The sequence below is a fragment of the Cololabis saira genome, chromosome 9, assembly GCF_033807715.1.
Source record: "Cololabis saira isolate AMF1-May2022 chromosome 9, fColSai1.1, whole genome shotgun sequence".
NCBI classification, from domain to species: Eukaryota; Metazoa; Chordata; class Actinopteri; order Beloniformes; family Belonidae; genus Cololabis; species Cololabis saira.
This window is the reverse complement of record NC_084595.1, coordinates 17,426,364-17,441,177: the sequence shown is the minus strand read 5'-3', so window position 1 is coordinate 17,441,177 and position 14,814 is coordinate 17,426,364.

Here is a 14,814-nt window from a genome sequence, read left to right as displayed (position 1 = left end):
ATGCTGCTATAGGCCTATGCTGCAGGGGGGCACCGACATGATGCGCTGGGTGGTGAACCCCCCCTTCTTCTCCTCTCCTCTTCCCTTCCTCTCCTCTCCATTTCCATTTATATTTTAAGTAGCTCATAGCCATCATTTTTGTCCATCGTTGCTGCAGTTTCTTGTGCTGGCCCCCTTTTTTCTCTTTTGTGCATGTTTGCAGGCCGGAGCCTCGGGAGCTGCGTGCTGGCCTGCACCCCCCCGGTCATCCCGTTGCTGCTTCCACCTGCCCGACCTCACTAAGTGATGTCATAGACTGATCAAACATCAAATTGTTGCTGCAAAACATGGCTCAACAAATCTCATGTTGGGTTTTTCTGGCTTTGTTTGTTAAATAATGCTGTCATGAAAGAATTGTAGACAAGCTGGTTTTTATAATGTTGAAAATCTAGTTTTCACTCTGACAGCAGCAGAAGATTTGTACGTTTCGCAGCCTTACGTGGAGACAACACTTGTTATTCCACATTATTTACAGCGAATGTGCAGCACAGTCAGGGCCTGCAGTGGGGTGGGGGAGGTGCTGGTGATGGGCAGGCGTCCACAACCCTTCAACACACACTTACACAAGGTGTCGACACTGACTCACTCACTGCTGTGTCTGACCTCTTTCATTTTTCTTCTCATCCTGATCCCTTTATTATAATGCAGAGGTGGAGATGGAGGCGATGTGCAGATCTAATGAGGGAGAGAGGAAGGGGTGATTAACGGTGAAGGTGACCCTGATAGGGCACGAGAGAAAGTGGGGAATGTGTATGCACAGCAGGGATTAAAAAGATCCCCCTAAAAACCTCCCGATATCGCCACACCATGATTCAAAAACTTCAAAAGATTTTCAACAAATCCAGTCCAAGATTGCTTCCTTCTTCTATTCTGAGGTGGAGCGTTTCTCTTCCCCGCGAGGCAAGTCGGGTAAAACCTGCGTTTGTTGGATTCCCTCGGGTGAGTTGATTGTTGGGTTGAAACGTATCTAAAGGTTTTGATCCGTTCTGCAGATGCAGGATCAGTTTGACTGCTTGGCCTCATTTAGTCCTACAGAGTATCTATGTATGTACAGGACCAACATGCATCACAGGAAGGAGCAGAAAGTCCCCAGAAAAGGTTCCAACAACCATTAACAAATACTTTATTTAAATAGTATTTTGTTAACAGACACATATTGTGCATTAAAGGGGACCTATTATGAAAAATATGTTTTTTCTTGCTTTAACATATATAAAGTGGTCTCCCCTCAGCCTGCCAACTCAACCAACTCAAAGCAACCAAATTCTGCAGTGTCTGTACAGCCGCCCGGATGAGCCATCCAGTCTGATGTGGCTTCTACGAGCTGTTCAGATTCTGCTTCCTTTCGTTACGTAACCAAAATGCAAACCACGCCCACAACTAAACACTGTGTCCTAACCCTGCGTTCACACTGAAAGCGTAAAAAATCTCCTGATGCCAGCATCGCGCTGTCCTCAGCGCTGCTTGCTTCATGCACTGTCGACGCCTGCAGTGGACGAGGCTTGAAGCTGCGCTGCAGAACTGGAGGGAACAGTCTACACATATCTATATATAGCGTGCACATCTTCAGTTTCCTATTTCACCATAGATGACACTTTGGGAAGCCTTCTTTATATTTTAGCGTTATTTCCGCATAGATAAGAGTGAGTTTGACGCTCCTTAACAAGGTTGGTCCGCGGATCAACAGCAACCATCAGAGCCGTTGGTCCCGGTGAAGCTGCAGTCTGTCTGCAGTGAACACTGACACACCGGGTCCTAGCGGATTTGGTCATGATGTTTAAACTGTGTTTTGTGATAAATAAGCATGGTTTTTAATGATTTTGCATTGGATTGATGTAGCAAATAAAATCGTTCCGACCATCCAGCCTTCAACCATCAGTTAAGGGTGATTTATGGTTCCGCATTACACCGACGCAGAGCCTACCGGCGTACGGTCTGCATCGATTTAACGCGGAACCATAATTTAGGCATTACGTGTTTCACATGAGCAGTTCAGGTACAAACGGCAGTCAAATCAGCAAAAATGTCAGTTTGCTGGATTAAATATATTAATTCCTGATAAAATAAGTTTGTTAGTGCACAGCTCTGCTCATGTGAATGAGTGTACGTTTGTGTGTACATGAAAGTACAATCTGCATTGAGGCGTCTCGCTTTGGGAATCCCGGTCTGTGATTGGACGCTGCCTCGGTGTCGCCGCTGCTCATTTGCATAAAGTTCAAATTTTTCAACTTCAAATTGACGCGCTGCTCCCGCTGCTCCCGCTGCCTCTCGACGTGCGTTTTCATAGAAAATGAATGGCAGCCGGCTGCCTATGACACCCGTGACGCTTTCAGTGTGAATGCAGGGTAACTGCATGCGAGCGTCCGACTATCGCGTCGCACTGCGTGACATCGGACGCTCTCTGTCCATCTCCCTCCAGCCAGCTGCCACTTTATTGAGGTTTTTGTAGTGAAATGAGGAGGTATCATAGAGAAAACTTCTCATTTCAACTAACTGGATCAGCCGTTCCTCATCCATGACCATTTCCTACAGCGCTTTCAACTGGCTTTCATCGCGAGCGACAGGAAGAAAATAGAAGCAGGTTGTCCGACAAATGATCAGCTCAAAACTGAGCGCAGCGCGGCGCTGCATCCAGTTAGGACAGTAAGGACAGTCCAATAGAAAATAAAGCAATGGAATTAATTTTGACAGTGACGCTCGCTCGCATCGCTTGCAGTAATTAGGACACAGTGTAAATAACCCCGCGCCCGGAGCGTCCGCCATTTTTTCATAGTGGTGTATCGCGTCATTCAGGCAGCCAATCAGCACAGTGCCTCATTATCATAGCCCCGCCCACCCAGAATCCAGCATAGAGAAGGAGGTTAGACACTGGGAAGCTGCAGACATGGCTCAGAGGCTGAATTTGTTTAGCAAAAAAAATCAAAAGCTTTTTTTTTAAGACATTCAAAGCCTGTGTAAAATAGACATTAGATGCCATAATAGGTCCCCTTTAAATTTCTTTGATTACTACAGCACGATTTTACAATTTGCAGTCGGAGTGGGACCTGTCGAGTTAGAGAAAGATGGAAAAGCAGGCAGCAAATCATGTGGTTTAGCTGCTGGGTGAAGGTAAAAAAAAGGAACTGAAAACCGAAGTTGAGTTTGAAACTAAAGCAAGTGTACTGACTCGTATAAGAGACCCAGGTCCACACCCGACACACCGACAACCTCGATCACAAGAATTTAATAGGATTATGTTCGGGTAGAAAAATGTAACTTTTCATGCCATCTTCTAACTTTTCACGTCATCCATTTTCTTTGGTTTATTTTGTTATTAATCAGTAGAGTTTCATAATTCACGTCACATACATAGTTCTGTCAAGCGATTAAACATTTTTTGCGATTAATTAATTAAAATCTGTAATGAATTAATCTAATAAATCTCTTTTCTATAAGCACCTAAAAATTGCAGCGAAAAGCCCTCAACTTGAGGTGTTTTCCTTTAAATTCATTACGTTATTGTGGCAGATCAAAAGATTGATATATAACAAAAAACAAAAAAAAAGTGGCTTTATAAAGTAATTTATTTATTTTTTAACAGACGAACTGATGCAGTCTTAGCTATTTACGGCAACTCGCAAACAGTAAAAGTAAAGTTAGAGATTAAAAAATAGATTGAACAATTAAAAAACAATGCGCTAAATATGGCTGTAATTAATTAATTGCAATTAACACACTAATATGACACCCCTACAAATACAACATTCATGTCTGAATAATTTTTTTGGAACTTAATTTTTATTTAGTTTTCAACAATACACCACATACATTTTCTTCTTTCTTTTTCTCTTTTTCAGCTGCATACAACATTTGTACACATTATACTTAAGTATTAAGCAAATAAAACAAGAGAAAACAACAACATAATTATTCACTCTAAAATATACGTATATAATAACAAACCCATAAATAAAAAAATAAAAAAATAGTAAAGTCAATAATAATAATTGTCCACTCCAAGGTACAACGTTGTGTATAGAAAAGCAGGCACCATATTTACTCTAGGAAAAATTGGCATTTGTATAAAATATGTGTAATACAGTAAGAATTAGCAGGTGGGCCGAGCAACATTGGGTAAAAGACCTCTGGTTTCAGCCATCTGATAGTTATGCACTTCATGGCTGCAGTAAATAATAATATACTTAAAAGGTATTTCTTGGCCCTCCTGTCCCGGCTTTTGGGTATTACTCCCAGCAGTGCCACTGTGGGGTCTTGTGGAATATCCTGTTGAAAAACCTCTTTGAGGGCATCAAATACCTCTCTCCAATACATTTAATTTAGGACATAGCCAGAATAAATGGGTGTGATTGGCAATGTCTGAATAATTATTCCTCATTTTTCAAATGCATTTAGTGTATCTGCCATCTTCATCTTGTATCATACATGTGGTAGCCTCTATATACATTTCTCTAGTTGGACCCGTGAGCCTACGATTCTGTACCATAAATGCTTCCGGTGAAATTTGATCAGATCACTTCCTTCTTCCAATTTTTGAACACTCGATCAGATTTTCTTTAAATAGAATTCCGACAGTTATCTTGACTTTCCTACATGAACTCTTCCTTTGACCCCACTGAGATCCGACATTCAGTTTCAGGTTACAACCGAATATGTTTGCAGAAGGACAGATTTAGCAGATTCAGTATAAGCCCAAAGGGAAAGGAGCCACGTCGCAAGAAACTGCTATCTTAAGCGTCCGATGTCATTCCACTGGTGTGACAGTGTGGAAATGGTCCCAACTAGTGTTGTTTTTGGGCGCCCGTTTCAATTTTAGGTTAAGTCTAGTCTTTGGGTCAAGCTATCATTTTAGTTTTTATTAGTTTTAGTCACGTTCATACTGCTTTTAGTCGTGTCAAGTTTCAGTCGACTAAAAATCTGAGCATTTTAGTGTCATTTTAGTCAGAATTGTCCAGGACCATTTTAGTCTAATTTTAGTCAAAGATTGTATTTAGCCAAAGCCATTTTAAATTCCAAACAAGGTTATCTTATTATTATATTATTGTTACCTTATAGACTCAAGAATACATTCATTCCAGATACAGAAGACTCTAGAGAAGACGCATTTCTCACCATCTTTTTCTTTTTTGACGACACATTCAGTTTTCTTTTCCACGTCTATGTAGGAAAGTGTATCCAAAGATGGTTCTTTTTATTCTCCCAGCCCCAGAGAAGATCCCCGTGGCCGGCCATCGGCCCCTTTCTCTGTAACTTTGTTTTTAATTGACGTGAACCTAGAGCTCTGCGTTAACGGCATCAGCCTCTAACCTGCAGCTGCATCTTCTGGATCTGATTCCCCGCGGGCCGCGAACTACTGAACTACTGAAAACATGGATATTAAGGATCAACGAAAATGAAGACACATTTTAGCAGAGTTTTTATTTTGTAATCTACATTTTAGTCCCAACAGGACGAAGCAAGGCCGTTTTAATTTCATGTGTGGATCTCCCTGATTGCAGGGACGGCAACCTGATTGGTCTAGAGCTCCAAAACGTCAACGATGAATATTACTCGTCTTCCTTTTGGGGGCTTTAAACTGCTCACGTCAGCTTTGACGGGTGAAGCAGCTCTCGTCTCTCGCCGTCACCCAGACTGACTGGAGATGGTGATGAGGATGAGGATCACACCTTAAAATCTGGATGGAAGCAGCGTCAGAGCACATTTACAGTCATCACATGGAGCAGAGTGGGCGTCAGTGCTCGTCAAGCTGCCACGTGTTGGTTTACAATTCATTTATTCATAAACCCTCCCGGCTCAGTGCCTGGGATGCTGTGAAGCAACCTCTCCTGACATGGTGATATCTTTATGATGACATCTTTAACAAAAGGTTCACGTTCAATCGAGAGCGCGGAGGCTTCTGACACAACGAACGCGTTTCTGCCACATAAACAGTCAGACGTTCCCGCTTCTGGAGGATAAACAAAGCCCGCCGTTACTGGCACGATTAATCAGTGTGCAAGTGACTCACATGAATCTTCATTTTTCTTTGGCATTTGGATCAAGCAGGATGCTTTCTGTCTTCTTCCTCTCCGTTTTGTTCACGGTGAGCATGTTCTCTGTTGCCATAAAATCAACATACCTGCAACCTGGTGCAAAAACATCAAAAAACAAAAAGAAAAGCAAAAACGGTTTCGTTCTCATGTCCATTACCCCCATACAGGGATGAATTTTTATGCATTTACAAAGCTACAAACACATGTATAATTGACCCTTTGTCAAGCCCCGCCCCCGTTGCTAGGTCATCTCTCCCGTCCACTTCCATTGTAAAAACAGGATTTTACATCACTTTATTTCTAATTATTGGACGGAGAAAATCAACAGCAACTAGATATAAATAAAAAGGAACACTTCAGGTACCGTGTAGTGAGTTGAAAATACAGAGGTCTTCGGTGGAAAAACAAGATCTTTTGACGAGTTTAGCCGATAGCACGGTGGAAGGTGTGACTGTCCACATAGCTTTATCCAAAGCAGACATTTTTCATAATTTACTGTTGGTTTTGGGATGAAATGTATTCCTGTGATTCTCTCTTTTACAAGTGCCCCAAACACACCGCTTAACCATTTTAAGACAAATACATAAACGCGTTCACAGTTGTATGGGTTGTAGCTGCTGCCGAGTCGACTTTGTTTTGGAAGTACGGATCGGATTTCTGCCAGTTTGGGCATAAAAATACGCTGAACCCTCACGACACTATGTGTTCATTTTACTAATACGAAGTTTAAAAAAAATAATCAAGTGATTTAAATTTGGATACAAGGAAAGTAAAAAACTACTTTTTCCACTGATGTGAACGAGAGAGACGGCTGTTTGGTCCAACCGGATATTCTGACCCGGATGTAGCAACGGAGGACGATGTTTCTGATTGGTCAGTCGGGGACCAATCAGAAGGCTGACAAAGGGTCAATTAGGGGCTTCGCTGTCACGCAGGGTCCAGACTGGCCTGGTTTCAGTTCACTTCAAATATCTTTTCAGTGGCCACGTCAGAAATGAGGACGGGTGGGGACCCGGATAGCTCAGTGGGTGGAGCGGGTGCCACTCACAGAGGCCGTAGTCCTTGTGCAGGCAGTGCAGGTTCGAGTCCCGGCCTGTTGTGCTGTACTGCATGTCTTCCCCCCTCTGTCTACATATTTTCCCAATAAAGGCCACTAGTGCCAAAAAAAGCTTTAAAAAAAGAAAGAGAGGATGGGTGAGCAGATCTGATCAGACTGAGTGTACGGTAGCAGGAGCTGAGATGAGCTAAAGTAGCTAACTCGTGGTAAGGTGGATGTGCTCCAGGCTCGATTGGACCGCCCAATTTGCCCAATGTTTGGATTAAACAAGGTTTGGAAAAAGAAAGACATACTTAATCCCACAAGCACGGGAACGTGCACTTCCTTGACTGACCACTAGGGACTGGCTCAAAAAGTGAGCCGGTCTGACCTCTATGTTGAGATGTTGAGCTTTGCAGAAGCTTAAAGAAACAATGTTATTCTCCATAGCTGGACTTCACATCCATGAAAGCTGCACACGGGTGAATCTCTATGAACCTCATTAGTTAAAACTGCAGAAAGCTGGAAATTGTACCGTAATCAGGAGCTTCTTTTTTGGTGCAGAGAGGTAACACTTTCCCTTCCTATTTCTTTGACATTTTCAAATACCACAAATCAAAAAACAAGGCACGAGACAAAAAGGAGGAAACAAGTCAACATCGAATCACAGAGATACGTAACAATGACAAAACACACAAAGTACAGAAAAAAAACATCATCATGACAACGAAACATCTGAGTTTTGAAGAAAGAGCTTCTTTTAAAAATCTGTTCCAGGTTGCTCTCATTTAACATGCACAATCTCCATTGCAATTTACCCTGAGCTCATCCTGTTCTCTGGAGGCAGGTGATGAGCCCAGGATTTCAGATTAAATGATCTGTGATCATATCTCGATGTAAATCAAAGTGAAATAACGTTTACAGATAACTTAAAAACCAACCAAACCATTGCAACCAAACTGAAAGCACTCCGTGTACCTTGAATAAAAGCTGCTGAGTCGAATGGCTGACAGAAATTCAATAATTCAGTATATCATTGCATTTGCACACAGATGTTATTGGACAAATCTAATCAGAATCACTGCTGTAGTAAAAGTTATGACCAGCTTAGAGGTTTCTCAGAAATGCTTGATTGACTCGCTTGTCATCGGGACCAGTTCAGTGTATTCATAGATCCCTTTTTACCGAATGAACGGAGAAGTCTTCGTTTATCTTTCAGGTTCTTTTCGAGCTACAAAGACGGGAAACTTTTCATTTTGAGGCACAAGAACGGTTGCGTGGGAATCGGGATCGAAAACGCATGTAAAACACAGGAGGCAGACACACGAATAACAACAGACGTCTAATTAAAGTAAGAAAGGCATGCAGAGAACTACAGTAAGACAGGAAATCAAAATAAAAAGTCTAAAAAAAGGGAAACAAACAAGAATCCTGGAAGGTAACGATGCCGGGAACAGAAACATGACAGGCCGGATGGAGAGTAGACTCATACTGAGAAATAATTGGAAAACAAGCTTCAGGTGTGACTAATGAAGGCCGGGAGACAAAGGACGTAAAACTACAGAGTGTTGAGTGTCTGGCACAGATGTGGCCCACATCTGCAGTTTCCTTCGGACCTGGTTTCTGACCTTCAGGCTACATGTGGCCCACGAAACCCCCAGCAGAGTCGAGGGATCCCCGGTTCTCTGCGAACAACTGACTGATCCAGTGACGGAAAAGGACAGAAATCGTTCAAAGAGCTGGATTCGACCTCACAAGCCTCCTGTGAGACCGAGGTGGGAACGAGCTGTTCACGAGTTTGCAGTGACTCTGGACTGGAGATCAGAAGCACTCCATGCTCGTACCTGGCTGCCTGAAGCGAAGAGAACATCAAGTCCTGCAGACGGAGCGTAAATATTTGATGAGCTGCTGCGCGTTTCTGGTAGTTTCACTCGGTGTTCAAGGTCAGAAGCCTCTGCAGGCTTCTTGCACACACAGCTGAATGTGCCGGCTTACACATGGAGGAAAACACGGCCTCACCGGCATTCAGCGGCTGCATCCACGTTCATTCGTGTTGCTATTAATGTCCTAATGTCCATAACGGAGCTAAAGGAGTAGGAACAAGTTATCAGCATAATTTATTTATTTTGATTGATTTCTTTTTTGGGATTTGGATGCCCAGCTCCGTAAAACTCAGTTCTCTGAAGTATTTATTTATTTATTGTGTTGGGCTTTGTTGCCCCGTCAGACTCAAGTCAGACAAGCATGTTTTGCTGCTCTTTTTCTCATCCCGGATGCATCACTGCAGCAGAGACATTCATAACGCACATTAAGGCCGAACAGTGCACCCAGATGAACCTTTGGCTTAACTCAATATCCCACAGGTCATTATTTGGGTGCTACATCCTAACAATAGATACGTTTTGTTCCAGATCGTTATCCCGACCACACTAACGAACTGGTTCCTAAAGTTTATCATGTATGAGACCCGGACAGTTTGAAGGCTTCGTCCGTGCTAGGATGGTTTCACTTTCTTAAACTTTTGTTACAGTAAAAACCGCCGTCTGCTTTAGTATAGCGAGTTTGACCCTAGAAGAAAGGACATTTTGTTCCACAGGGGATCCATTTTTTAGACAGTAAACACTCAGGATGTGGATTGGTGTGAGGACAAAAAACTGAAAGCCCAGAAACGACAACACATCCAATCCATCCATCACTTTTCTTAGTTTGGGCGACAGCCCAGGAAAAGACGACCCAGACCTCCCTCTCGCTGGACACCTCCTCCGGCTCTTTTATGGAGGAATGCAGAGGCGTTCCCAATCTAGCCAGAAGATGCAGTCTCTCTTTGTATCCTGGGTATGCCCTAGGCGTTCACGTGGATACCCGAAAAACCTCCATACGGGGACGTCCAGGAGACATCCTAACAAGTTCCTCCTGAAGGCCAGAGCTTCACAAGCTATCTCTAAGGGAGAGACTGGCCTCTGCAGGAGAAACTGACATTAACTTCTCTCATATTAAATTAAAAAGAAAAGAAATAGACAATCCAGCAATGAATTAAGAAAAGTCAAGATTAACGAGGGATTAACCAGTTAGTGAGGAACTATCACCGGACAAGATACACTAATAGATCATTTCACCAGCAAAACACTCTTACTAGAAATTTATAAAACACAACTAAAATTTGCAAGATGTTATTTTTAACTGATGAAACCCTTTTGCATCAACAGTGATCAAAGAAAAGCCAACTGACAGAAGTCTAAAAAGTCTCCAACTCTGGTGTATCTGGTTTAAATTAAAAAAAAAAAAACCTGGACAATTCATCTATCAGATTGGTGCTCTCGTAAATCATTAAACCTTAATTTATTCTTCGCTCATTTATATTTAAAAGCTTCCCAGAGCGTTGCTGCTACTGTCAACTGAGCGGAGAAATGTCCGTCACTGCTGCTCATCCATCTGCTGGGAAACTGAGACGGAGTTGACGTGTCCGCCAAGATGAGGACCGACTGACGGATGGAAGAAGAGGATGGAGCTCTGCCTGCAAGGAGATAACCGGTAAAGACTTCCTCGTCTTGCTCTGCCCCAAAGATACGGCGATGCGTTGTGATGGGGTTACGGTAGCCAGTTCTTGTACCACACTGCTCTCAGAAAATAAAGGTTCCCTCATCAGAACTCATTGCATACCTGTACATGGATTTAAGAAATATGTTGAAAAGTAAAAAAAATAAAAAGTGCAACATTCAAGTTTACTGTGCATAACGAGCATCTGCTGATGTGAACTATGCCTCACAACATGGAGATCTCTAAAGACGTATGATCAAGAGTAGTTAATCTGCATAAAGCTGGAAAGGGATGTAAAGTCCTCTCAAAATGTTTAGGCAACTTGAAAAAGACACAACACAGAATCCTTTCTTGAAGTAAAAAATAACCTACAAGGAACAGCTAAAGGCTTGAAGACGTCACTGGAACTGGCAAACGCCTCTGTTCAAGAGCCTAACATTGAACTGGTGAGGTGACCCGACTGGTCCCAACCCGTCCCCCTTGGTCATTGTAAGAATAATTGAACATAAAGTAATGTCATATTTACTCCAATTGCCTTAACATACAAACTAAGCTTGTTTGGTGTGTATGTACAGTACAACTAAAATTTTTAGAGTTTGTTATGTAGAGAGGAGAAGTCATATAGCGTGACTGCGGAAGTCATCAAAGAGCTATGCAAAACAAGAACTGCTCCCCCGGTTGAAGACATACCGGGCTGTTTCAAGGTCAAGGATGAGCAACATATAATAAGTTGAAGATAAGGACTTATGTAAACGTGGAGAATTGCAGCTGTTTTCCCTCCCCCTTAGAGCTGCAACTCATATTGTAACTAGGGACCACCCTAAGGAAATAACGAGAGTACGCTTCAGAGCGGTAGGAGATTTTCAATAAACAGATCTCTGTCCATTCTCCTTTCAAGTAAAAATTTAACCTATTGTATTATGTTTTTGATGTTCTAGGTTGTTTAAACCTGACAGTCATATAACCACATGCTCCTCTTCATTTTGTGAGGTATCCAAACTACACACAGGTAGCCCTCTTGCTACCGAACCTACTCCAAGCCATAGCTCCTAGGGTTGTGCCAGTAGCCACGAGCACAAAAAAATTCCTCGCTCGCTTCAGGCACATTTCTATCTGCCTTCAAATAAACTATGATCATGCCAATGTAAAAAATAAAAATAAAAACATGCTCAACCCCTCTCTGGGAACTGAGAACTATCAGTCGGTCTCCCTGCTTCCCTTCCTCTCCAAGGTTATGGGACGAGCAGTTTCTAAACAGGTCATGGACTTCCTCACATAAAGTGATCTTTTTAATACAAATCAACCCGTTTTCAAAAAGGGGCATCTCGGCTGAAACTGCTGTCTGTGACAGAAGACATAAGAGCACCGAGAGCCAATCATCTGTGCTTATCCTCCTGTACCCATCTGCTGCATTCGATACAGTCAACCACAACATACTGCTATCTCTACTCTCCCTCTGTCTCTCAGGATCAGTGTATTATTGGTTCTGTTCCTGCCTCACTGTGTCATGGCAAGTAAAAACATCTTCATTACATCAACTCTCCACAGGGGTGCCCCAAGGTTCAGTACTTGGGCCCCTTCTCTTTGTCATCACCACCTCTTTGGTTTAGGTCAGGGGTGTCCAAAGTCGGTTTTAGATGTTTCCATGCTTTAACGCACCTTGACAGACATGGCTGTGTCATTAACAGAGTTGTGTAGACCTTGAGGACAAGCTGATGACAAGCATTAATTAGAACCAGATGTGTGGAAAAGGGGAAACATCTAAAACATGCAGGGCAGCCGCCCTCCAGGACCGACTTTGGACACCCCTGGTTTAGTTTATTTGGTCACACACCCACAGATGCAAGTCACTTTGGATAAAAGCTAAATGACAGTAGTATTAGTAGCATCTCATATCACTGCTATGCAGATGACATACAGCTCTACATGTCATTCCCACCGGACGACCACGCAATCCTTGTATGAATCTCATTTTGCCTCTCTGATCTGTCTGACTGGAAGTCCTGGTCATCCCTGTCCATCATTCGTTCAGCCTCAATATCAATATAAATACTGCACCTGCCACTGTTGTCCCCACAAAAGTTGCAAAGAACCTATAGGTGCCATGTTTAATGACCAGTTATCCCTCCCTGACCACATTGCCTCGGTGTCCCGGTCGTGCTGCTTTGTTCTCAAGAACATACAGAAAATAAGACCATACCTGACTCACTGTGTAGAAGCTTCAGAAAAAGAAAAGCCCATTTACACCCATAACCCCACACAGATGCTGTGGAGGGACCTCAAGAGAGCTGTGTACACCAGACATGCCACAAATTTGTCTGAACTGAAGCAATTTTGGAAAGAGGAATGATCAAAGACTCCTCCTGCAGATTCTTAAAGTTCTTGTTTGACGTTTGAAAGGAAAAAAGGTTCAAAGGAGGTTTGGCCAGTTGTTAACTTCAAGGGTTCACCTACTATTTCCTCCAGTACAGTTGAATATTTAATGGATGTGTCCAATAAAGACAGAATAAATAGTGATATTTGTGTCTTATTAGTTTCAGAACAATGCGTTTCACCGTTATTATGACATTAGTGAAATTCCAAGGAGTTCACATACTCTCCCCTGCATCTGCACATTTCTAATTTCTTCTGCTTTTGATAATTAATTGCTTTATTTTCATTGCACTTTGACAGGTGCTTCTGTGTTTGATTTTACTACACAACATCAAGCGCAAATTACAGTGGGTTGATTAAAACAAAACCAACCTACTAATTAAACCCTAAGAAAGAAAGACAGACTTGTTTCCTTTGTAAGACAAATATAATGAGCGTGCACTTCTGAGGGAATGATTGTCAGCAGAATTTAGACTTTCATATCTCACTGAATGAGATTATGAGCTGCAGAGAAATCCATTCAACACAACACAAACACATCCATCTTCCCCTTGTTTATGTATAAAGGAACCTGTCAACGATGTGTTAATCAGCTCAGCCAGTTTTCCGAGCGGTGGAATAAACCGCAGACGGACGCTTCGTCACAGGGACCCGGGGAGGGAAAATTCACATATCCTTTGTGGCCTACTTCAGCCTGATGAGGCTTCTATTTCGGGCGGTTGTTAAGACAGGTGGCATCACCTGGGAATTACCAGGAAGCCACAGAGTGGCGATAAATCACAGCCGGATTAGATTTGTTCAGCAAAACGAAGCTCGGCGGGAGAAAGGATGAAATTATTCGCAGCCATGAGGTCGAAACAAAGATGGCTTATAAAGCTGAATCGCAGGATGGTGCTTCGTCCTCTCCTGCTGTATATCCAAGATAGTAACAGCAAAAAACATCAATATTTAAGTGCATGTGATAACCAAGAGGATGGTCTTTCTTGACATTTCTGTTGTCGTGTCCAGTAAATCTCCAGGGGATAAATGCAACGGGACTGAGGCCAGGGAGGAGGTCATATGACTGCACGGTATGCAGAAGGTGTGCAGAAGTCAGTGAAGATCACGCTATGATACTATCAGAAGCCTTAACAGGCTAAAAGAACAAAAATCAGTACATTTACACCTGTGGAGATGTTTGTTGGCAAAGAAAAACCCAACAACGGTCACTGAAAGATTTTTCCTGAAAGAATCTACCTACTGTACCTGCCGACCTACCGACCTATGTACCTAACCTACCAACACACCTACCTATCTATTCTGAATTAATTTTCTTTCTACAAGTGTGATTGGTATGTTTTGCCTTCTACTTCTCAAAGTCTAAAGGGAATGAATTCAATTTTCATTTAATTTGTTAAAAATAAATGTTTTACGTCTAGATCTGCTCAGTGTTCTCTAAAACAAGTTGGAGTTAATCTAATTTGTAGGATTTCTTTCACTGTACCATACTTTTTCATGGAATCAGGAACATACGATGAACAATGCAGTAAATGGTCAGCTTACATCCGTGAGATCGATTACTGGGGAAGTTTTGTCCTGATTTAGTTGAACAAATAATTGGAGAACTTTCTTTTCCATGTTCCTGCATAAAAATGAATCTGGATCTAAATGTTGAAAATCACAAAATGTAGAAAATAGAACGGATCCGAATTCCTCCACAAAAATACTCTTTTCACACCTGCATGCCTGTGATTGATTGTCATCTGTCCCCCGTGCTTTACTCACTTTTATCAGCCCCCACAGCGTTTTTAATCGGTGTGC